This window comes from Oryctolagus cuniculus, chromosome 7 (assembly GCF_964237555.1).
Source record: "Oryctolagus cuniculus chromosome 7, mOryCun1.1, whole genome shotgun sequence".
In the NCBI taxonomy this organism is placed as follows: Eukaryota; Metazoa; Chordata; class Mammalia; order Lagomorpha; family Leporidae; genus Oryctolagus; species Oryctolagus cuniculus.
The window spans coordinates 125,457,036-125,482,219 of NC_091438.1; the positions used below are offsets into that span (position 1 = coordinate 125,457,036).

Sequence of the window (25,184 nt, forward strand, 5' to 3'; positions counted from 1 at the left end):
ACTGGTGCTCGGTGAGAGGTGCTTGTTTGTCCTGCTGCACAGTGGCCACTTCCAGGACCAACTCGGCCAGGGAAGGAGCGAGGCAGAGCCGGAGCAGTGACTTCAGAGCCTGCTGCGTTTTCACAGCAGGTGCAGCCTAATTCTTGAGCTGGACTAGGCATGGAGCCAGAGCTGATGGGGGTTCAGCCACTGCCTTCCCCACCTTCCTTTAGGGATGGAGAACCTGGGAAACCCCTACTGTAACCTCTGTCTCACCCCTCCAGGGAGTAAAGGGTCCCAGGGAAAAGTGACTCTTGCCACCTGCCTTGGCCACTGCACTTTTTCCTGTACTTCTCTCTTTTCTGGCCCATGTCTCCCTCCTGGGACGTAGTACATGTTCAATAAATGGTACCCAATGTGTGGTTGGCTGTGCTAATCCTGGGGAGGGGGGAGTGGGGAGCTGGGCCAAGGGGTGAGAACCCAGACTTTTGGAGTTCTTTGTGCCTGTCTGGCCCCCTCCATTGGGCCTGCTTCCCGGAGCCAAGCAGGCCTGTGTCAGGGGGCGGCCCAAGGGCTAATCCGTGTTTTCAGCGTGGCTGGGCCCTCTTTTCACAGGCCCTGGGCCGGACGTGATGCGGCTGAGCATCCGGGCATAAGATGGCCAGTGAAGGCGGCCCCTTTCTCATGGGCCTGGATTCCAGGCGGCCCAGCGTCTGAGTGGAGCCCCTGGGGCGGGAGGAACACAGTGGCTGGGCCGGGCAGGCCTTTGTCTGACCACACTGGGTGGATATTCGGGCTGGCAGGAGGGATTAATGGCCAGGGATTGGCCCTGGGGCCGGCCTTCCCACTGCCCTTTGGAGGCCAAAGGCCCAGGTCAGGGCATACAGCGTTGATGGCTCTCTAGATAGGAGTGGAAATTCCCACCCTTGTCCAGAGCCATCAGCACTAGCCCCCGGGGACCTCCTGCCCCCACCCTAGCTCTGCAGAGGCTCCGCCAGCCGTGACTTCAAGGCGAGAAGCGGAGGGTAGGGGCCAGAGCTTCCCAAGGGCTCTGCCTAAGAGTGTGGGCCTGGCTGGAAGTCATCTCAGGTCCTTGTGCCAAGATTCCCAGCCCCTGGGAGGGTCCCGTGGTGGTTCCTCCCGAGCGCTGGGGAGAGCGAGTCATGTTAACCCAGTGAGAGCTCCAGGGGCCGACCTGACCTGTCACCAGGCCCACAAGGCTCCCTGGAACAGTCTTCAAACAGCTCTAGTTTGAGACTGTCCCACTTATTTAATTCTTTTTAAAGCCCACGTCACAGAGGCTGCGGAAGTGGCTCAGGAGCAGAAGGAAATCCGAGACCCCCTCAGCACCGCCTCCCACCACCCAGGGGTCCTGAGGGCTGCCACAGGGCTTCCTCCCCCTTGCCCCAAACCAGGGCTGCCCAGGGTTTGAAGCGGGCAGTTCCCACCCAGCTGGGGGGCACTGGGGACCCCACTCTAGCCAGGCCTGTTCTCACCAGGGTGCTCCTGGACTGGAGAGGAAGGCAGCGGCCCAGCCTGACCCGCAGGACCCAATGGCACACGGGCCCGAGCCAGACCCGGGGAAGGACACAAGCGCCGGCCTGGCTGTGGGAGCACCAGGGAGGAGCCCAGCGGGAGGAGGACCCTGTCCACGTCTTCGTTCCTCGGGCTCTTTCCTTCAGCACGTCCTAAGGAGCCCAGGCAGGCCGCCCTGGGTGCTGAGTCCGTGCTGTCGCACTGTTCTTGCCCGCTTGGCATAGGACGCGGGCAGAGCAGGGTCGCAGGTGCCCAGAGCGGGGGCTCCCTGAACCTGACAGAGTTGTGAAGGTTACCAGGAGGGTAGAAGGCTCCAGGCTGGGCTGGGGACCCATCACCTGTGCCCCACAGCACCCTTAACCCTGCACTTACCCTATTGTGCTCTCACCATCCCTCGCTGTCTGTCTCCCCCAGTAGATTGTGTGTGCATGGAGGGCATTACCATTCCTCACTCAGTTTTAGATCCCTGCCACTTAATACAGTGCCTAGCACAGGCTGATGGATCAACAACTATGTATCAGAGCAGAAAACAGCAGGGCCAGAAAACTCAAACGTCTGTAGACGGCAAGGGCACAGAGTCTAAGACTTTCAGTGTTTTCTGAGAATTCCACGAGCTAATATGTGTGACGTTCTCCAGGCACTGCCCAGCACGGCTCTGTGCTGTGTAACCAGAGCCTCTTGGCTCTGCTGTGACTCAGTTCTCACTATGACTAGCTATCATAGAGTAGCAAAGGCCTGAGACGAGGCAGGCAGACAGGATCAGATTGTAGATGACTATTTTTGGCAGGCTAAGGGGCTTGGACCTTTTTAGAGACAATAGGGAGAACTTTTCAGTGGGGTGGGGAGGGGGACACGGTGAGGTGTCCCATTCAGATTACTCTGTCCACACTCCCCACCAAGAGATGGGTGAAGCTAGCAGCTGAGAGAGCAGGTGGTGGGGCTGACCCTGTGATGAGGAGTGCACCAGGGCTGTGGCTCCAGAAACCAGCAGACAGCCCATTCCTATCCACTGCAGACCAGGATGCAGAAAGCACCTCCCGCTGTCCATCTCAAATGGTGGCTCAAACACTGACTTTCTGGGTGGGTGTTGTGGCCCCGAGGGGGAAGCTGCCACTTGGAGCACCCATGTCGTGTATCAGAGCGCCAGTTCAAGCCCCAGCTACTCTGCTCTCAGCCAGCTTCCTGCTAATGCACTGGAGAAGGCAGCAGATAATGGTCTAAGCTTGGGGCCCTGCCACCCTAAGGGGAGACTCGGAGCTCCAGGCTCCTGGCTTCAGCCTGGTCCAGCCTCTACTATTTTGGGGAGTGAGGCAGCAGATGGAAGATTCTCTCTCTCTCCCCCTAATTGTATCTGTATCTCTATCTGTATCTCTCTCTCTCTCTGTCACTCTACCTTTCAAATGAAGAAATGAACCTTTTAAAGAACGTCACTGACTTGGTGGGGGTGGGGCCTCTGACGGAGCAGTTAAGAGGCAGAGGGAGAAGCCTGCGTGCCCGCACACCACATTGGAATACTTGGGTTGGATTCCCAGCTCCCAGCTTCTGATTCGAGCTTCCTGCTAAAGCAGACCGTGAAGGGCAGCGCTGATGGCTCAAGTATTCAGGTCCCTCCCACCCACTCGGGAGACCTGGACTGAGCTCCCAGCTCCTGGCTCAGCGCCCTGGCCACGGTGGGCATTTGGAGGAGTGAATTCGCAGATGGGGGGCTCTCTGTCTGTCTCTCAAGTAACAACAACAACAAAAATCTAAAAACGCATCAAGTTACATGCTCCAGAAACCAGCATCTTCCCCATATTCTCTCTCTCTCTCTCTCTCTGTCTTCTCTCTCTCTCTCTCTCTCTCTCTCTCCCCACCTCCAGTGGCTGAGACCTCAGTTCTCAGAACTCTCCCTCTTTTGGCCTCGAGCTCTCCCACCGCCGATGACGGCAGCCTCCTGGCTGTCTCCCTGTCTCCCCCTTGGATTTCTCGCGTATCCAAGCAGCTGGAGAAGTGCCTCATGGCAGCCCCTGCGCACACAGCTCCAGCGGCTTCCCTGGACCTCAGGGCAGGCAGGTGCTAAAGGACCCCACTGCCCCACTGCCCCGCTGCTCACCATGCCCGCCCTCTCTGCCCCCACCCCCCACCCCGGCAGCGCACACAGTACCCCGAGCCAAGTGGAGCCGCTTTCAGCCCAAGCGCCGGGTCTCCCTCCTCCCTCCCTGAGCGGTTGTAACCAAAATCAGCACAACCCAATTTGCCAGCTTTAGATACAAATACAGCGTCATCTGTTGGTCCAACCAGCCTCTCGATGCCCTAAGACCTTTATTAGCAATGAGTTCCATCTGTCCCTCTGCCAAAGTCCCACCTCCACGCTGTCAAGCAAATGACAAACACACAAGCCAACAAAAACCCCTGCGGGGTTTCCCATCCAAAGCCAGGGAGGAACGGATGGCGTCCGGCACTGGCCCCTCTGTCAGGAGGGCCCTTTCTTCCCTGACCTGCTAGTGCATTCCTGCCGCTCCCTCGGGAACCGCGCACACACATGAGAACCATTTTACCTTCTAGAAAAATTTCCCAATTTCTCCTTCCTTTCTCCTGCCCCAAGCAAAAGGCCTGCTCACACCTCTGGCCTGACCCGGCTCCCAGAGAACTTCAACAGGCTGCCTCTGGCCTCGGGACCAACAGGCTGTGGAGGCGGGGCCCTGCCCGCTTCATCCGCGGACGCCAGCACAGGTGCGCAGCCGTGCTGCACAGCAGGGACTTATTGAGCGCCTGCCTCGTTACCCTGCTGGATGAATGAATGAGCGGATGAGTGAGCGGATGACCACCAGTGCCTGGAAAGGCAAAAGCTCCCTGTGCCCGATTTCGAGCTGGGCTCTGACTCCTGCTTTCCCCATTTTTCTGCTCAGTTCTGTGGTTCTGTGGCCCTGGGCCGGGCCCGGACCCCCCACGCAGCTCAGACAATGTTGACTGAGCCCCGAGGACATAATTCCACCCACTCCTAAACCACCCCGCGGCATCTGAAGCATGCTCCGCGTCATTTCGGGTTGTCAGCCTTCTGAGACGGCCACCTCGCCCCATACCCTAGGCAATCTCAGGCCTCCCTGTTTCTCATTTCCAGAGAGCCAGAGGGGAGCGGTGCTGGCAACCAGGCTGGCTGAGCCAACGGAACCCAGGCTGCGGAGGAGGGAGTTCGAACCCTCCGCTCAGTGGCTGAGTGAGCTGAGGTGCGTCGCGTTGCCTGCCCGCCACGGCCCATGTCAGAGCCACAAGCCTCAAATGCCCGGAGAACTCCGGGACGCGCTAGGCCGCTGATTCCCGACCTCTGGGCCCCTCCGCCAGCCGCATCTGGAAGCCATGTGGCGCCGAGCGCTGGCTGTACACGGGATGCACAAAGGGTCTCCCACCAGCACAAACGTTCATGGATGTGGACGCTGCCGTGATGGATAAACACAGCCACATTTGAAAGCTTTGCTGGCATTTTTATTTTTGTCATGGTTTTTTAATCCATCGATGGAAACTAAAAGCATAAAATGGATACCATAAAATGGATACTAAACTGCTATCATATGGGAGTAGCTGGCTGGTGTTTCTTTAGTCCTTCTTAAGCTACTGCTAGAGCCCAATATTCGGCTTTGTGAGTTTCTGACACTGAGGTTGAGGGGAAGAGATTTGCCTGCAGTCCCAAAGCAAGTCGCTGCCGAACCAGGGAGGGGGCCTGGCGCTCGGACCCAGCACCCTCCGTCTGCGCGTGCGCCACACCCCATCCACACGCTGGACACCCGGAGGCCAAAGATGAAGGCCAAGGATCTCACCCTCTGAGGGAAGGTGGATGGTGGTTATGCAGGGAGAGAGACATTGAACAAAGACCTTATCCTAACTGCTAAAGCCGTGAGAGGGGCCGGCATCGTGGCACAGTGGTTTGAGCACCGACCTGCATTGCCCGTATCCCAAATGAGCGCCAGTTCGAGTCTGAGTTTTGCTCTGCTTCTGGTCCAGCTCCCTGCTAATGCACGTGGGAAGGCAGCAGAGAACTGCCCAAGTTTTCGTGCCCTTACCTCCCACGGGGGAGACCCAGACAGAATTTCAGCCTTTTGGCTTCATTCACACTGGCCCAACTCCGGCTGTTGTGACCATCTGGGGAGTGAACCAGAGGGTGGATGATCTCTTTCTCTCATTGTCTCTCCCCTTCTCTCTGCCTCCTTGCCATTCAAATAAATAAAAACAAACAATTTCTTTAAAGAAGCTGTTAAAGAATTTGAATCATGAAATGCATCTGTAATGTGGGTAGTGGACTAGAAGGCCTTAATTTTTAGGATGTGCTTGGCACCAAATGGCAGAAAACTCAAACCAGTTTAAGCCACAGGGAAGGGCGGAGGCTGGATGGTTCGGCTTTGCTGTTCCTGCGGAGTCAGCATGAGGTGAGGACAGCACCCAGGTGGACAGCCCTCGCGTCCAGGTGTCCAGGGAGATTGACTTTTGCGAGCCTATTTCTTAGGGAAAGAAAGCTCCTACCCTTCCACTACCCAACGCCCCCCTCCTGCTCTGACTGGCAGGACCTGGATCATGTTCTCAGTCCTAGGGCAGTCATTGGAGAGGAGGAATGAATGACTGCCTTGCCTGGGCCTGGTTAGAACTTACTTTCCCCTGGAACTGGGGATGGGTCACCTCCCCATGAGACAGGCTGCTGTGTGGGAGAGAGCAGACACTAAAAGAAAGAGGTGCCAGTAGGGAGGAGGACGAGGACTCCCCAACAATGTCCACTGCAAGCAGAGGATGGAGGCTGGGACCAGACTGGAGCTGATGAACAGGGCAACTTCCACAGAGCGCTTGACCGCCTCGGACAAGCTGCTCCCCTCTGTCGGATCCCCCACACTCAGCTCTCAAGGGCAAGACCCATCCTCTTGTGGATGCAGGTCATGGGTCACGAAGAGGAGGAGGAAGAGGAATGGCTAGGCAAGACCGCGTACAAGGGCAGGCGTGACCCAGCAGCCAAGATGCCTGCATCGCCTGTCAGAGCACTGAGTCTGATCCTCGGCTCAGGCTCCTGACTCCAGCTTCCTGCTAACGCAGACCCTGGAGACAGCGGTGATGGCGCAAGCAACTGGGTTCCTGCCGACCTCATGGGGAGACCTGGATCGCATTCCTGGCTCCTGGCTTCTGCCTCCCTGCCATTGGCAGGAATTTGGGAAATAGGCAGCAAACAGAAATCTCTCTCTCTCTCTCTCTCTCTCTCTCTCTTTCTCTCTCTCTCTTGCCTATCGGTATCTTTCCATTTCTCTCCATCTCAAATACACTGGCAAATATTTTTATAAAGATTTATTTATTTATTTGAAAGGCAGATTACAGAGAGAGAAAGACAGACAGACAGACAGAGACAAGATCTTCTATCTGCTGCTTTACTCCTCAATGGACACAACAGCCAGAGCTGGGCCAGACCAAAGCCAGGAGCCAGGAGCTTCTTCCTGGTCTCCCATGAGGGTACAGGGGCCCAGGCGCTTGAGCCATCTTCTACTGCTTTCCCAGGCCACAGCAGAGAGCTGGGTTGGAAGTTTAGCAGCCAGGACTTGAACCAGTGCCCATATGGGATGCTTTACCTGCTAAGCCCCAGTGCTGGCACCAGTAAATTTTTTTAAAGACAGTGTATTTTCATAGCAGGAAGCCCTGGCTCCTAGCCAGAAGTGGCCTCAGCAGGGACCAGCCCTGTGAAAGGTGCCCGGGCTATCATCATGAGCCTGTTTCTCCCTCAGAGAACTGGAAGAAGCTGCTCTTGTTCTTTAGCAACATTCACCTCCCACAAAATTGAAGTCTCTCTCCCCTTGAAGGAGCCCCAGGATGAGGGGGGTGAATGGGGAGGGGCTAAGAAGAGGGAGAAGAGGTAAACTTGCTTGAGGCTGTGTGCATCTCATCCCAACTGTGCTGTTGGTACTTTGGAACTGGCCACAGTGAGACTATTTATGCCACAGAAATTGGTGCAAGTACTACAAATCAGCGTGCTCCTACCAGCCAGAGAGCCAATTGTTAACCATTTATCAGCTCACCACCAGGCAAGACTCCAACTGCTAAAGCAATAAAGGTCAGACAATACTGACAGAAATAGTAAATAAAATAATACTAATCAGAAAGCAACAAGGAGCGACAGGACAGGGGATTCCCCACCTGGCTCCCTCAGGAGGCTCCAGGCGGGGAAGCCCACATGGAGGACCTCTGGTGGGGCAGGGGGTACTTACCTGCGCTTTGCGCAGAACCCCCTGGGCACACCCTCCTGGGAGCACCAGGGCCAGGGCCTCGCCTGACATCTCCGCGCCTTTCAGCTGCCACTCTGGGGGTCGGGCCCCCACTTTCTAGTTGCCCCCGCGTTCTGCAGGGGACGGGTGAGTTGATTCAGTCATTCTCCTTCCAGGATTCATCCTGTGAGGTGTGCTTGGAGACGCACACCCAAGGACGGTCCTCGTGGTGGCACCCAGCACAGAGGGAACGCTGCCCCAGACATCCTGCACAGCGAAGCTGGGCGCAATTCCCGGGAACACTAGGCAGACATTAGGAAACTATTCTTGAGGAACTTTTAATGGCATGAGGAACTGTTTATAATATAATAGTAAATATAGAAAACAGGCTATAAGGGTTACACAGCATGGTTCCAATGCACACACACACACACACACACTCACACAAGTAATGGGAGGAAAACACACTAAGACATCAACAGTTCTCTCTTTTGGTGATTCTGATTCTTTTCTCTAATTTTTAAAAGGATTGAAATCATGAGCATCAGTCGCTGAGTTGTGTTACCGTGATGTGTGCCCTTTGCTGTACTCTATCAATCTAATACTTCAACAAGGAGTTTTAAGATTCATGCACGTTTAATACACGGGAAATCAATGGTTTCCTCCGAGGAAGAGACCTCGAGGAGCGGGAAGGACAACTGAACTCTGTCCTGCAGTATTTGCTTCCATCTTTTGAATTTGGAACCATGAGCACATAGCCTACTCAAAGACCTTTGATCAAAGTTCTAAGAAACCAATAGGCATGCATGAGTGCTTTAACTAGAAAAAATTGATTTCAAAACTCTCCCCAGTTTAGGGAAGAGGAGGTCAGAGGCAGAGGGGTCTGCCCAGAGGCACGGGTTAGAAGTCCACAGCCAGGGGCTGTAGCCTCGGAGTGCACGTAGGGCTTGAAGTTTGCAATCGGCTGCTCCCCTCCAGCTCCAGGACCATCGGAGGGAGGCCAGAACCAGACACACTCAGGCTTAGAGCCCACCTCCCTCACCCTCAGGGCCCCCGCAGCCATGACTCCCAGCTCGTGCCCGGCACTTCTCCCCCTCCCATCACAGCAACAAACCCTGCAACAGTCTGTTGGGGCCAGGACCGGGAGGCCGCCCCCACCGAGGCCCAGAGAGGGCCCTCACTCACCCCAGGGCCGCCGGTGACCGCACTTGCCCAGAGGCGCAGAGCCCGAGGGTGCCGGGCCTTGGGCGGAGGAAGGCAGGACGGCCCGGAGGCAGGGAGCCGCATCTGGAAGAGCTCCTGCCTTTGGAGCAGGCGTGCAGTCATTAGCAGGGGTTTGGCATATTTGGGGGCAGAAACCGCATATTCTCTCCAGGGTGCATTGTGAGCTGCCTTTCTCAGAATGTAATGAGTATGTTTCCTACAGGGGAGGGGTGTTCACACTCCTCCCAGGCCGCCGAGGCTGCTCCCCTGCCGTCTGGTTGGCATTAGGCTCACTTGCCTTCCTATTTTTAGATGCATCCTTCCGACAGCCCTGGGACCGGCCCCTGGCTGGGACTGCGAGCCTGGCTTCCCTGACGGGCTCAGGACCAGTGGGGCAGCCTCATCGACAAAGAATCATTCGCCCCAGTGCTTTAGTATGGTCAAAAGGCTCCTTGCATCTTCACTCAAAGACTATACTCAGGGGATTTTCCAAGCTTAATAAAAACTGCAGTTTCTTCCCCCAGAGGGAGAGGAAAGGCATGCTGTGTAGCCTGGCCGCGTGCCCCTTCTCCTCCTGCCCCGGGAGAGGAAAGGCATGCTGTGTAGCCTGGCCGCGTGCCCCTTCTCCTCCTGCCCCAGGCTGCTGCCCCCTCTCATTCTCCTTTGAACCCTTGCAAAGGTAATTCCTCTGCTCAGAATCCCTTTCCTCTTCTCTCTGTAGTCATCCCCGTCTGAAAAGTTCAGTGCATGTCACCTCCTCCAGGAAGCCTTCCGAACCTAGACAAGTTTCTTTCTCTGACTCCCCCACAGCAACTGTGCTTTGCTCTGTCCATCATTATCACACACAATACACCTGGAGCTGCTTAGCTCCCTCCCTCCCCAACCTGTGTAAGTCTTGAGCCTCCCCCCCACCCCGCCCCCAGCGAGGTTCTCAGGAGCTGACACAGGGCTGGGGACAGAATAGATGCACAGTGAAAGCTGACAGTAGCAGAGTGAATGAACGGACGAATGGAGCGCCGAGCCTCAGGCTGGAAGGGGACAGCAAGGAGCTGCATCATTCCGCAGTCAAGGAAACAAGGCTCAGAGAGGGAGGGGGAGGTGCGAGTAAAGATATACACAGACTGACAGTGAGAGGATGGAAAGAGATAGCCCAGCAAATGGAAATCAAAACTGAGCAGGAGGAGCCATGCTCCTGAGAAAAAATACACTTTAAGACAAAAACTGGGGCCGGCGCTGTGGCATAGTAGGTTAAGCTGCCGCCTGCAGTGCCGGCATCCCATATAGGCACCAGTTCATGTCCTGGCTGCTCCTTTTCTAATCCAGCTCTGTACTATTGCCTGGGAAAGCAGTAGAAGATGGCCCAAGTCCTTGGGCCCCTGCACCCACATGGGAGACCCCAAGGAAGCTCCTGGCTCCTGGCTTTGGATCGGCTCAGCTCCAACTGTTGTGGCCATCTAGGGAGTGAACCAGTGGATGGAATCCCACCCCTGCACCTCTGCCTCTCTGTAGCTCTGCCCCTCAAGTAAATAAATAAATCTTAAAAAAAAAAAAAAAAGACAAAAACTGTAAAAAGAGACAAAGAGGGTCATTATGTACTGATTAGAGATTAATTCAGCAAGAAGATGTGAGTACACGCATCCAGTGCTAGGGTACCCAGCTGTATAAAACAAATGTTAATGCATCTAAAGGAAGATGGTTGGTTGTGAGTGGCAGAGTGACACCTCACTCGAAGCTAAGGAAAGCCAGGTGGGGCTGGGGTGAAACTGAGCCCCGGGAAGTCTGGAACCGAGAGCTCAGGCCTCCTCCCCAGGTCGGCTTCGCCTCCACAGACCGCCTCCTCCACACTGGGGACCGGGCTATTGGCTGGTTGTCCGATGTCCGCATCCCAACAGCTCTGCAAAGGCACATCAAAGAGCTGCCACGGGAGGAAACCCCAGAGATGGACCCCGAGTGGTCCAGCCCGGGCCCCATGCTGGCCGGGTGGTGAAGCACCTTGAAGGCTGGCAGCTCTCAGCCAGAGGGAGAGCAATACTCCTCTGGGCACCTGGGCGCATCATAGACACCACCCTTGGGGGGAACCACTGTGGGTTCCAGTGTTGCTGGAACTTCTACAGCAACTCTGTACTCAACCCATGTTAGATATTTTCACTGCCAATTATTTTACAGTAACTCTGCAAGGGGGAGGGTTATTACTCCCATTTTACAGATGAGAAAACTGAGGTCCAGAAAGGGTAATTGAACCAACATATTGGAGAGTTAAGGGGCTCAACAGAAGACATAGTTCCACCTTCCTTGGTGTACAAAGGAGGAGTCCGCAGTCCAAGAAGGCAGGATTTGTCACCAAGGAGGAGAGTGAGCCAGTGTGGCCCTGGAAGTCCTGGGAGCATCTGGCCACGTTGTGATACAGACAAGTGTTGTGCAGCTTTGGGGTGTCTGCTCTGCTCGTGACAACTGCCCTTGTTTCAGAACAGCCCACTCGCCAAGCCTCAGGACCGTGCACCGTGGCTCCCAGGGAGGGGTGCAGCCAGCAGCTACCTTTGTGCTCTGGACGCCCCCCACCCAGAGCTGATTGGGCTCAGTGTCCCATCGCCTCATCTCTGGAGATTCTTTAGATGCGGGTGGACCTGTCAGGTGCTGGGAGCAGTCATCTTTCCTGTATGATCTGAGGGGCAGAAGAGATCTGGGTAAGAAGAGCATCGAGGCAGGGCGAGAGCCGCCCGCTGTGTCCCTGAGGGCTTTCCCGGATCTTGGTCAAGCCCTTCTCTGCAGGTGCCTGTGGTCACGTCCTGTCCTGCGGTGAAACTGCCTGCAGTGGACTTTGTGTGCACACCGCGCCCTAGTGCGCCGTGTGGCAGGGTGCCTCTCCTGTCGCAGGAATCTTCCGTTTCAGCAGCCAGGGGGAAGCCAGCGTGGGCGGGGGCAGTCAGGGCGCCTTCTTCGTCTGCCCTTGAAGGACCAGGTGGACGAAAGGGAGGAAAGAGGTAGCAGGGCTCCTCGGGGGAGGCACAAGGCGAGGCTGCGAGGCTGCGCCTACAACGGGCAGGGCGGCGAAGCAGTAGGCCCGAAACGCAGAGGTCTTCGGTCCCCTCCAGTGTCCGGTGGGAGCAGACAGGGGCTGGCAGGCGCTAAGTCCTGGAAAGGCTTCCCAGGGCTGCTTACAAACCAGACCATCACAGGGAAAGCAGGGGTGTCTCTACCCCACGCTCCCCCCGACAGCCTGGTGTAGGGACCAAGGTGGGCATGACTGTAGCCATGGTGGTTCCATGCCACCGTGCCCTATAGGTGGCCCTGAAAGTCATCCTGAGCCAATGGGAGAAATGAAGTCATGACGGCCATCTGTAGAGCACTGGCTGCTGGGCACTGACCCGGAGTGCTCTCACCGGATGCACGGAACGCCCACATTTCTTGAAAAAGTCCCAGTGTATTCCACTCAGCCACAGGCCACCTTTGTCTGTAACCCGTTTTTCTCCTGCCTCTCAGCGTGGGGCTCGAACTGTCTTGCAGCCGCCCAAGATGACGCTTCTGTCCGAACGCCCCTAATAAATGACGCTTGGTGTGATACTGGATTTGCCAGCCTTGGTCTTTGCTCTCACAGCACCTTCCACTTTGGGTGGCCTGGTTGTTTGTTTGTTTGTTTTATTTTTTAGTGCTAAGCTCATTTTCTTTATCTTTTAAGATGTATTTATTTATTTACTTGAAAATCAGAGTTGTACAGAGAGAGGAAAGAAAGAGAAAGAGAGAAATTTTCCATCCGTTGGTTCACCCCCCGAGACGGCCGCAAAGGCCGGAGCTGTGCCAATCTGAAGCCAGCAGCCAGGAACTTCTTTTGGGTCTCCCATGTGGGTGCAGGGGCCCAAGGACTTGGGCCATCGTCTACTGCCCTCCCAGGCCATAGCAGAGAGCTGGATCAGAAGTGGAGCCACCAGGACTCAAACCAGTGTCCATGTAGGATGTTGGCACTGCAGATGAAGGCTTACTGTGTTGCTCCACAGTGCCAGCCCCTGTGTTTTTGTTTTGTTTTGTTTTGTTTTGTTTTGTTTTTAAAGATTTGCTTATTCATTTGAAAGTCAGAGTGAGACAGAGAGAGTGGGAGAGAGAGAAAGATCATCCATCTACTGGTTCACTCATCCAAACAGCTGCAATGGCTGGGGCTGGGCCAGGAGGAAGTCAGGAGCCAGGAGCTTCATCCAGGTCTCCCACATGGGTGCAGGGGCCCAAGGACCCGGGCCATCTTCCATTGCTTTCCCAGGTGCATTAGCAGGGAGCTGGATTGGAAGTGGAGCAGCCAGAACTTGAGTTGGCACCCACATGGGATGCCTAACCTACTGTACCACAATGCCAGCTCTGGTGGCCCCCTTTTTTTTTTTTTTAAGATTTATTTGTTTATTTGAAAGGCAGTAGAGTTATGGAGAGGTAAAGGTGGGGGGGGGAGGGAGAGGTCTTCCATCTTCTGGTTCACTCCCCAGATGGTTGTGATGGCTGGAGCTGAACCAATCCAAAGCCAGGAGCCAGGAGCCAGGAGCCAGGAGCTTCCTTGGGGTCTCCCACGTGAATGCAGGTGCCCAGGGACTTGGCCATCCACTGCTTTTCCAGGCCATAGCAGAGAGCTGGATCAGAAATGGAGCAGCCAGGACTCGAACTGGTGCCCATATGGGATGCTGGCACTGCAGGCCAGGGCTTTAACTCACTGTACCACAGTGCCAGCCCCGGCCCATTTTTTTATACTGAATTTTTCTGCTTATCCAAAATGCTGGTCCTGTCCCCTCTCTTCCATCTGCCATACACACACCTCTGTCCGTCCATACAGTTCTGTCTGCCCTCTATCGCACCTCCGCCCAGGCGAAACCCTCCCTCAACTCCAGAGGGAAATGCAGGTAGGTTGCCTCTGGGACCCACTCTGTGTGGTTTACAATTACCTGGCCAAGTACCTGTTTCCCTGCTAGAACAGGAGCCCCGAGGCCAGGATGGGTGAGAACTCGCTTAGGGCCCGATTGTAGCCACCGTGCACGGCACGGCGCTGTGGGCAGAAGCAGGACATTCCTGCCTCCCCAGCTTCCCATCCCCCTTAGCAATCAGTAGAGAGCGAAGGCTGTGAGGGGCTGCGAGGCCATGCTCCCTCCCGGCGGGTGTGGTAGAGCTGGGAGCTGTGTGTGGCTCTGCACGTGTGTATGCTATGTGCAAGGAGCACCATCTTGGCTGTGGGTCAGGGAGGGCTCCCCTCGGAGCGAGGCTGCAGGCTGCACCCTAGGGCCTTGCTGTGAGGCCATCTGCTGCTGCAGCTCTTCGTTCCATCCCGTGGTCCTGTGGCCAACAGGCGTCGGGCCTGCAGGCCGACGGGAGACTCACTCAGTGGCCTCAAGCATCCATGCTGGGGCCCGGTGGACACCAGTCTACTCTTCTGTGGAATGCTCCCCCACAGGATGCGGCAAATCTCTGCAGACCTGCACTGGGCATTCAGCCCGCTCACGGGCCCCCTGCCTCGTGCAGCTCCCCATGCTCCTCCCGGCCAGGAAAAAGGACTGGGCATTCAAAGGTTCGACCAAGACAAGCTCACCCTTACTGAGTCCCACGGGCTCAGGCTCGGGCTCTGAGAGGCATGTCCCTCGCTCCTCCCAACTACCCTGGGTGCTGGTTATCCTGCTGCACCCTACAAACAAGGCGGGCATGCTCTGTCCCAGGTGCTCAGCTCAGAAGGGGCCGAATGGGGACTCGGGCTGTTTGCAGACGACTGCCCTCCACGTGGCGGCCTAGTGCCCACAAAGGGTCCAGGGGCCCAGCTCCGCTTGTACTGCGGCTTGCTGCCCAGAGCTTGCTGGCTCCCGAGCCTCAGCGGCCTGGACTCCAGTCCTCTCACAAGCAGCCCTCCAGAGCACCTCACCGTGGCCCGCCACAGTCAGAGCAGTCTCACTGCACCTGCCACCGTCCTGCCTAGCACTGATCACGGTTTAGCTGCTTGGTCCCCTGGGCAACTGGCCATCATGTCTGCTTCTACCGTCAGACTGTAAGCTCCACGAGGGCAGGGCCTTTTTTCTTTTCCACTGCTCTATCCCCGCTGTTTCTCCATTGTCCTGGGCCAATATCTCCTTGCAAGCCTGCTCCCCTGGGTCATTGCCTAAGCAACGTAGGTCAAATGTACAAGGTCCCACAGCCCGCAGGGTTCTTTAGGAGAAGACAGGGACATCTCGGAGCCACTTGCAACATCTGAGCTAAGGCTAAGAGTAGAGGCTGAGGGCAATGGCTGTTGCTGGCTGGAGAAAGCAACAAAGAGTTATGGAGCAGCTACAGCGTGACAGGCACTGTGCTAGGTGTGTGGGATACATCAGGAGAAACAAACAGCCCACTCGGCAGCTTCCCTCACCCAGGACAGAGACAGACAGGAAGCAGAACTAACAATTGCTTGTTAGTTACAACCTTACAGTATGCACGGGAAGGTTGGGAAGGTCCTAGCGCTGGGGACAGAAACAAGGCGAGGGAGGATAACAGGGAGGCCGAGGGGTCCAGCGTTGTGCAGGGAGTCGGGAGGGGCATTGGTGGAGGCCCCCGGGAAGCATCCCAGGCCAGAACAGCTGGCAGCAAGGTGTGCAGGCCGCCGGCCCTGGCGTTTTCCAGGAACGGCGGAGAGGCCCTGTGATTGGAGCAGAGAAGCCAGGGCAGGGCTGGAGAGCCAGTAGACACTGTGGGGGGTTGCCTTCCCCGTTCGGGAAGCTGCTGGAGCCTGACGGAGGAGCCCCATGATCTGTTTGGGCCGTGCAAGGGTCGCTGCGCGCACCGTGTTAGGAACAGACAGTCACAGTCTCGGGACAGAGCGGTTCGGAATGAGTAGATGCAGGACATAGGAGAGGGCGAGGAAGGAAAGGCATTGCTAAGGAGGAGGGTGCTGGCCGCAGCTCGGGCGTCTGGCCCCCGCCGGCCTGGACTCCAGCGAGTCTGGTTCTCAGGAGGCGGAGGCGGAGGTGGGGGTGGGGCCTCCTGGCCGTCGTCGCGGTCATCTCAGTGGCACAGGCAGTGCCATCCCTGGACTCAGGAAAACCCAGGCGCTCCGGCTTTCCACAACCAGGGGCAGCCCGCTTGTCCCCCTCCCCGCAACCCTGTCCCCACGGCCCCGCTCTCCTGCCTCCGGCTCCACGCCTCAGGTGGGCTCAGGGGGGTCCCCGTGTCCTCCAAGGTCCCACAGGCCTTTGGGGGGCTCCTTGGCGCATTCTATTCCCTGGCAGGGAACCTGGCTGGGGGCGCGCGGGGCGTGCGGGGCGGGGCCAGGAGGCCCTCCAGGGTGACAGGCGCTCTGCGGGCGGGCGGGCGGAGTCCCGGAGTCCTCGGAGGCCAGGCCGCCAGGCCGAGGCAGGCCGGGAATTCCTGGCCTTAATTTCTGCCTCTAATTCCCCCCAGAAATGAGGCGTGTCAGTCTTCAACTTCTCGGGTTTTTATGGAGCGATTATGATGATTACTCTAAGTCTCCCGTGTGTTGCCTTCAAAGGGACAATGACGTGGAGGAACCGGGCACCATTTTCCTTTCTCATTAAGTGATTAGGGTTTGTTTGGCAAACCCTGACCTCTGGGGCCAGAGGCGGGCTCTGCGGCCTCCACCCACGGTGGGCGTGGGCCTTCGCTCGGAGCCGGGGGAGCGGGAGGGGGCCTTTCGGTGCACGGACTCAGACACCGTGCTGCACCGCGGGACAGGGACAGCCGGCCGCCTCCTGCCGCGGCACGCACCTCCCTCCACGCTCCCGATGGAGACCAGCGCGCGGCTGCAGGTGCCGGCAGGCCCCTTCTTTATCTTGGGTCCTTTGCGCCCTGACCCTTCTCTCTCCTAGAATCACAGCAAGGAGCCTGGCAGGGATGCCCAGCCTGTCTCCCGGTTAGGAGAGGCCACGTGACCAAGTGTGGCCAATGAGCTATGTGGGTGGGACTGGGGATTTCCGGGTAAGAGTTGCCTTCCTCTTTAAGTCACTCAAGGAGAAAGCCAGTGCTCTGTGCTCACTCTCTCATTTCTCCTCCTTTTGCTTTTAAAAAATTATATTATTGGGACTGGTGCTGTGCCATAGCGGGTAAAGCCGTCGCCTGCAGTGTCGACATCCCATGTGGACACCGGTTCGAGTTTCAGCTGCTCCACTTCCAATCCAGCTCTCTGCTATGGCCTGGGAAAGCAGTAGAAGATGGCCCAAGGGCTTGGGCCCCTGCACCTGCGTGGGAGACCTGGAAGAAGCTCCTGGCTCCTGGTTTCGGATTGGCACAGCTGCAGCTGTTGCGGCCAATTAGGGAGTGAACCAGCAGATGGAAGACCTCTCTCAACCTCTCTCTGCCTCTGCCTCTCAAATAAATAAATTGATTTTTAAAATATTATTATTTATTGAAAGAAAAAAAAAAAAACAGAGATCTCCCAAAATGCCTGCAACAGCTGGGGCTGTGTGGAACTGAAGCCAGGAGCTGGGACTCAGATCAGGTCTCTCAGCCATCAACAATTGCCTCTCAGGATGCACATTGCCAGGAAGCTGGAATGGAGAGCAGAGCCAGATTCAAACCCAGGCATGCAGATGTGGAATGCAGACATCCCATTCAGTATCAACCTTTATGCCAAATATGCACTCCTTCTGCTTTTAGATGTGGTTGTTTGAAATGATGCCTGGAGCTGAAGCAACCATTTTGTAACTTGAGGCAGCTAAGCTAGAAGAAAGTCAATTGTTTCAATCATCATCACCCCCCAATTTCAGCATCTTAAAACAATTTGTTGTTATCATTCACCATTCTGTGGGCTGACAGCAGAGATTTCACTTGAGGTTTCTCACATGGCAGCAGTGTGATGCAGGCTGGGGCAGGGGTCATTGCCAGTGGAGCCAGAGCTGTGTAACTGCAGGTAAAGCCATCGCCTGCAGCGCCAGTGTCCCATATGGGCACCGGTTCGAGTCCCGGCTGCTCCACTTCTGATCCGGCTATTAATGTGTGGGAAGGCAGCGGAGGATGGCCCAAGTGCTTGGGCTCCTGAACTCACGTGGGAGACCTGGATGAAGCTCCTGGCTCCTGGCTTCATATTAGCTCAGTCCTGGCTGCTGGAATGAACCATCAGATAAAAGATCTGTCTCTGTTTCTGTGTCTCCCCCCATGTAACTCTGACTTCCGATAGATAGATAGATAGATAGATAGATAGATAGATAGATAGATAGAGGCAAGGCCTGTCAGGGCAGATGTCCGAGACAGCTCACTCACTCAGCTGGACGTAGATGCTGGATACCACTCCGACCCAGGAGTCACCCGGGGCTCATGACCATGACACCTGAAATGGCCTCTAATGTGGCTTGGGTGTCTCACATCATGGTGGCTGGTTTCCAAGGGTAGGCTAAGAATTTCAAGAGGCCCAGATTAGAAGCTGTCAGGCTGTGATCTAACCTTGAAAATTCAGTTGTGACTTCTGCCACGTCCTAGGGGTAAGCCAGTGACTAGGGCCGGCCCCAGTTCAAGGGCAAGAGGCTGAAAAGCCACCTCTTGAGGAAGGAATGGCAGCACCGCGTTACAGGGGCACTGGCACAGGCGGGGCTGCTGTGTCCACCTCTAGAAAACAGGGTCAGCTGGGGCCAGTGTGGTGGCACAGCGGGTTAAGCAGCTGCTCCGCTTCCAACCCAGCTCCCTGCTGATGCACCTGGGGAAGCAGCAGAAGCCGGCCCAAGTCCCCAAGCCCCTGCCACTCACATGGGGGACCTGGATAGAGTTCCAGACTCCTGGCTTCAGCATGGCCCAGCCCTGATCATTGCAGTCATTTGAGGGAATTAACCAGTAGGAAAAAATTCTCTCCCTGTATGTCTCTGACACTCTTCCTTTTAAATAAATACATCTTTTTTAAAAAGAGAAGAAAGAAATTGTAACCACCTCTGGACCTCTTGCTAAGTAAACAAAAAGATGCCCTAAAAGTTTGAGCCATTGCGTGTGCTCCATATTCCACTCTGCAGGCATCCTGGAGGAGGCGCGACCGGACATCTTAAGGCCATTACAGGGGCCGGCACTATGGACAGTAAGCTAGCCTCTGCCTGCAGTGCCAGCATCCCATATGGACACTGGTTCAAGTCCTGGCTGCTCCTCTTCTGGTCCAGCTCACTGCGAATGGCCTGGGAAAGAAGCTGAAGATGGCCCCAGTGCTTGGGCCCCTACACCCACGTGGGAGCCCTGGAAAAAGCTCTTGGCTTCTGACTTCAGACCAGTCCAGCTCTGGCCATTGTGGCCATTTGGGAAGGCTTTACCCGCTATGTCACAGCGCTGGCCCCCTGAAGTAAGTGTTTTAAAAAGAAAGAAAGAAGGACATCTCACATCCTGGGAAAGCTCCCCGGTCCTGGGGGAACCAGGGTGGTTGGTGAGATCCTGGCTGCAGGGGAATCTCCAGGTGGGGCAGCCCAGTCTAGGGATGTTCCCTCGCCTTACAGAGCCTGGGAGGAGCCAGGCTGTCCAGCGCCATAGGCCTCCGTGACCTCAGGCTGCACGTCCAGGCCTGGGGATGGAGGGTGGGGCTGAGTGCTCACAGGCCCTCGGTAGCCCCCAGTGGCCTGTCTCAGCCCTTCGGGAGGGGCAGTCTGGTGCCACAGTCACAGGTGAGAGACGCGGTATCATCTTAGGGGCCCGAGATGTACAAGGCCTGCGCTCCTGCCTGGGATCCATCTCCCCCAAATCAAGCCCAGGACAGAGACTGCACGATTTGCACACATCCCAGAAGCTTTCCCCTGGACACACCCTTGGGAAAAGGATCCAGGATTCTTCCCTGAAGCAGAAACAACTGGGAAAGGTGAGGAAGGGGGGCCGGGGGCTAGGGGAAGGGGGAGTGCGCGGGGCGCTTTGAGGGTCTCACGGCTGGGCCATTGTGGTGTCAGGAGTGATCGACAGCCGTGCCCTTCCGCACGTTCTGAAACGAGCTTTCAGGAGCAGACAGGACGCACACCCACGGCAGTGGAGACGCTGGCTGGGCAGCCTCGGGAGACCGCCCTCACAACCCATCTGGGGACGACGGGAAGCAAACGGAGGAGCTGCAAGGGGCACAACCAGGCAGTCTTCCCGTAGGGTGCGCTGCGCAGGTCACACAGCTGAGGAAGGCAGAAGCGGCCCAGAGCTCAACGCAGGGGCCTAAGTCAGAGTCTGTGATTTGCTGTGGTTTAAATGAGATTCAGGTCCGCAACTCGATGACACTTAAACCCCCAACTTTATGTTAATGGTGAGTGGAATAAGGGCGGAGACTGGACCCCATGGGAGGTCACTGGGGTGAGTGTCCCCAGAGGGGAGTACTTGCAAGAGGCTTGGATACAAAAGCCTTCAACGCCAGCATTCCATATGGGCAGTGACTCAAGTCCCGGCTGCTGGCTCCTCCGCTTCTGATCCAGCTTCCTGCTAATGCCCCTGGGAAGGCAGCAGAAACATGGCCCAAGTGCTTGAGAACTCTGCCACCCACGTGGGAGACCAAACGGAGTACAGGCTCCTGACTTCAGCCTTGTCCAGCCCTTGGCTGTCGTGGCCATTTGGGGAGTGAACCAGGAAATGGAAGAGCAGAGGTTGGTCTAAGTGCTTAGACCTGTGTTACCCACATGGGAGGTCCTGTTACCTTGTGGGAGCTCTGAGCTCCTGGCTTCAGCCTGGTCTAGCCCCTGCTGCTAGACTGGGGAGTGGGCCAGCAGATGAAAGATTTTTTTTCTCTCTGTACCTCTGTCACTTTGCCTTTCAAATAAATAAAAAAAAAATCTTTTAAAATAAAAAATTTTCAATATATATGTCTTTACATTAGTAGAATTCTTTTAAAGGTTTACTTATTTGAAAGAGTTACAGAGAGAGAGGGAGAAACAGAGAGAGAGAGAGAGCGAGAGAGCTATCTTCCATCTGCTGGTTCACTCCCCAGAGGGACACAAGGCCAGGGCTGGGCCAGGCCGCAGCCAGGAGCTCCATCTGGATCTCCCATGCGGTGGCAGGGGCCTGAGTTCCTGGGCCATCTGCAGCTGCTTTTCCCAGGCCATAGCAGAGAGCTGGATCGGAAACAGCTGCGAGGACTCCAGCCGGCACCCATATGGCCTTTACCTGCTATATCACAATGCCAGCCCCTAGAGTGTTTTAAAGTTAAGGAAACTTCTCAGAGAATGAAATAAAAAGATGAGAAGGCAGAAAAATATGAAAGAAACTATAGGAGACATAAAAAATTACTCTAGGAAGAAAAAAAATCTAACATAGGGGAATCCCAGCAAATACAACTGAAAATGAAGAAGAGGAATTATTTAAAAGTTACAATAAAAACAGTCCCTTAAACAAAGTTCATGAAGTTCCCATATTAAAATATTTATATGTCCAAAAAAATCATCCACATTTCAGGTACAACATCCTGACATTTTATTAAAAATGTATTTATGAGAGAGAGAGAAAGAGAAAGAGACAGAGAGCTCTCATCTAATGCTTCGCTTCTAAATGCCTGTAACAGCTGGGGCTGGGCCAAAGCTCAAGCCAGAACCCAGAATACAGTCCAGATCTCCCACGTGCGTGGCAAGAACCCAATTGCTTGAGCCATCACCACTGCCACCCAGAGCCGGCATTCGCGGGAAGCTGGGGGCAGGAGCCAGAGCCAGGCCTTGAACCCAGGTATCCCGGTGTGGGAGTGGGCATCTTCACCAGCATCTCAGCTGCCAGGCCAAATGCTTAGCCCAGCCTTGACACTTTTGAACAGAGGGATAAAGAGCTCTGTAAGCTTTCAGGAGGAGAAAAATGAAAATAAAGGAAAGGGATCCCACAGGAATGAGTCAGAATGACTTCCGGATTCTCAGCAACGCTGGGCACTGAAGACAGTGGCAAATGCTTCAACGTGCTGGGAGGACTGCGTTCTAGATCTGGACCCCCACTGGCTGGACTGTCGATTACAAAACATGTGGAGCCTCAGAGGCAGAATAGTGACATCTGTGCACCCTTCCTTAGGTGGCTACTTGGCGAGTATGTTCCAGAAATGTGACCTCGTGCAGGAAGCTGGGAGAGGAAGTCAGAAGCCAGCTGCCCACCAGGATCCCACAGCAGATCCAACGGGGCAGGACAGCAGGGGGCCCTGAAAGGAAGTCTCCCAGGCAAGGAGGAGGTGGGTGCAAGAGAGATTGGAGAAGCTGCAGGGAAAGACAAAGACAGTCAGATCAGGTGGTGCAAGCAAGGATACACAGCCTAAGCCTGCAGCTAGGCTGTGAACCGTGCCAGCATGGTTATCCAAAACACACCCTGGCCCCCCGCATCTGGGGAGTGAACCAGCAGATGGGAGCTCTCTCTGTCTCTCTGCCTCACTCTGCCTTTCTGTCTCTGTCTATCAAATAAATAAAAAATAAGCTCTGCTAGTTTCTAGTAAGCATTTTTTTTAAAGCATAGACTTCATTGCGGCTGAAGAAAAAATTTAAACCTTATCAACTTTGAAAATTCAGAAGTAAAACTACCAATGACAAAAGCTGGAGAAAAGTTGGGAGAGGAGGGGAGGGGAGGGGAGGGGAGAAAGGGAAACTGTGTTCTTTCTTTTGGTTTTAAAGATTCATTTATTGATTTGAAAGTCAGAGTTAAAGAGAGAGAGAGAGAAACACACACACACACACACACACACACACACACACACACAGACAGAGAAGGTGGGGGGAGGGAGAGAGTGAGAGAGAGGTCTCCCATGGTTGCTTTACTCCTCATATGATCACAAGGGCCAGGAATAAGCCAGGCCAAAGCCAAGAGCTTCATCCGGGTCTCCCACATGAGTGCAGGGGCCTAAGCACTTGAATCATCTTCTGCTGCTTTCCCAGGCTCATTAGCTGAATCAGAGGTAGAGCAACTGGAATTCGAACCAGTGCTCATATGGGATGCTGGCATTGCAGGCCATGGCTTAATCCACCACACTATAACATCGGTCCCAGTACCTACATTCTTATCTCAAAAAATGATTTAAAAATAAAGACTTTAGGTTACAGAAAAAAGAATAAATTGTCAGTATACTAATTTTTTTTTTAGATTTAAAAGCAAGATTTATTAGGGTCAAAGAGCTCCAGCCAGGGTGGCATGGAGGGAGGCTTCCAAGAGAGGGAAAACCCAAAGGACCCCATGGCACTGGGGTTTTTAATACAATTTTGAAGAAAAAAACCTGACAATCAGATTGACATTCAGTTACTAGGCGGAGATAAAACCCATCAAAAGACCTGATTTACAATCCTTTGTACTGCTTACATTTTAAAAGATAACCAGTATAGCAATTTTTAGAAAAGATTTATTTATTTATTTGAGAGGCAAAGTTAGAGACAGAGAGAGGGAGAGACAGAGAGAGGTTTTCCATCTGCTTGTTCATTCCCCAAATGGCCACAACAGCCAGAACTGAGCTGATCCAAAGCCAGGAGCCAGGAGCTTCTTCCAGGTCTCCCATATAGCTGCAGGGGCCCAAGCACTTGGGCCATCTTCTGCTTTCCCAGGCCATAGCAGAGAGCTGGATTGGAAGTGGAGCAGCCAGGACTCAAACCGGCGTCCATACAGGATGCCGGCACTGTAGGTGCTACAGTGATGGCCCCAATAAATACATTTTTAAAGGTAATTTTATTCTGATGCAAAAAAATTTAAAATTCACACATAGTTTTTTTCATAATATGCATTTTCCATGAAGCCTTCTCCTATGCAGCGATTTCAAAGTTATTTTTTTATCCAAATAAACTTCTCTTTTAATCCTATTATGTATGAACTTTAAAAAGCACCTTGTATTTTGCCTAAACATTTTACGAAGGAGAAGTATACATTCCACAAATAGATGGAGTCTACAGCGTCACCTGGAAGGCGTAGAGCAGAAGGCTGTTGCCTTTGACCACAGCATGCATCAATGTGATGAGGCTATCATTTAAAATTGTTTTCCTTGTGGTAAAATCTACCAAACATAAAATTCACCGTTCTAACCACTTTCAATTGTCCAGTGGCCCTACGAACGTTTGTCTGCAGGGTAATCATCACCACCATTCGCCTCAGGGCTTTTGATCCTCCCGACAGAGAGTCCATGCCCACTAAACCAACTCCCTTATGCTGTCCCGAGAAGCGCCCCTGGCACCCACACCCACAAGGCTGGGCCCGGCTCTTACCTGAAGGATCGGGGAGAGCCCACCACCACGCCACCCCCATAGCTTGCGGCATGTACTTGCCTCCGGGCACAGGACTGAGCTCCCATTTCTTTGCAGATTGTCCGCCGAGGGCCTCTGGCATCCTCCCTTGCACATGGCAAAGGCAGGTCAAGTACTTTTCCTAACTCAAATTTCCCTGGCTTCTTACTTTCCTACCAGCTAGAGAAACCTTGGTAAATGGGCTTTTGTGAGCCTACTGCCCCCACCCCCCGCCCAGGTCTTCCCCCCGTTTGCCACATCACCCAACACAATCACAGCTTCAATGCACACTCCCTGGTGAAGAAACCAGGCAAAGACCGAGGTTCCTGGGCGGCCAGCATTCTCCCCCAATTCCCTCCTCTGTGACCGTGTAACATTACACAAGGGGGTTTTTGCAGATGCAGTTCCAGTGGCTAACTGGCTAAGGTGGGAGGACCACCAGGATGGGCCTGCTATAACCCTATGGTCCCTTGAAAAGCTGCCCAGCTGGTGACAGAAGTCAGAGGTTAGAAAGGAGAGGAAGACCCTGCCTTTGCTGTGTTGAGAATGGAAGAGGCAGAGGACGGGCGTGCAGCCTCCAGTGCCAAGAGCACACCGCAGCGCTGACACTTGGCAAGGAGGCCAAGAGCCTGGTCCTGCCATGCAAAGGAGCGAGTGTTGCCAGGAGTGTGCCGGGCGGGGGCTGGGAGGGGGGGAGGGAGGAGTGAGGTGGGGGCGGAGGCCGATCCCTTCCCAGAGCCTGCAGGAGAACCCTGCCCAGCCAGCTTTCTGGCCTTGTGAATCTGTGAGCAGAGAATGCCGGTGAGCCTGCCCAGACGTCTGACCGACAGAACCGAGGTAATAAGCAGGTGTTTTAAGTTGCTGAGTTTGTGGTGGTTTTCTGGGCAGCACCAGGTAACGAATACACATGGCATGGCCTTGCCTCCGTTTGGCCCGTACCATGGAGAGCGTGGAGACTCGGGGAGCACTGACTGTAGACAGGCAAACCTGGACTAGCAGCTTTCTTGCCTGAGGGTGCGCGGCCAGGAGCTCTTAAACGCTCTTTCGGAGGCTCTCCCCCACTCTGTAAACGCCCCCACCCCCTCCACACTCGGCCCCTACTCCACTGTCCCTTGCCCTCCCCGGCAGCTCACTCGCTGGAGGGCAGAAATTGCTGTTTTTCAGAACT

General features: G+C 54.9%; 1 long non-coding RNA gene across 1 annotated transcript; it reads left to right on the forward strand.

The window, feature by feature from the left end:
* The first annotated feature begins 15,876 nt into the window (after positions 1-15,876).
* Positions 15,877-22,246, forward strand: LOC138850431 (uncharacterized). Its single transcript, XR_011390173.1, has 4 exons — positions 15,877-16,057; positions 18,863-19,179; positions 19,520-19,686; positions 21,843-22,246. It is a non-coding gene; the product is annotated as an uncharacterized lncRNA (long non-coding RNA).
* The last annotated feature ends 2,938 nt before the right edge of the window (positions 22,247-25,184 follow it).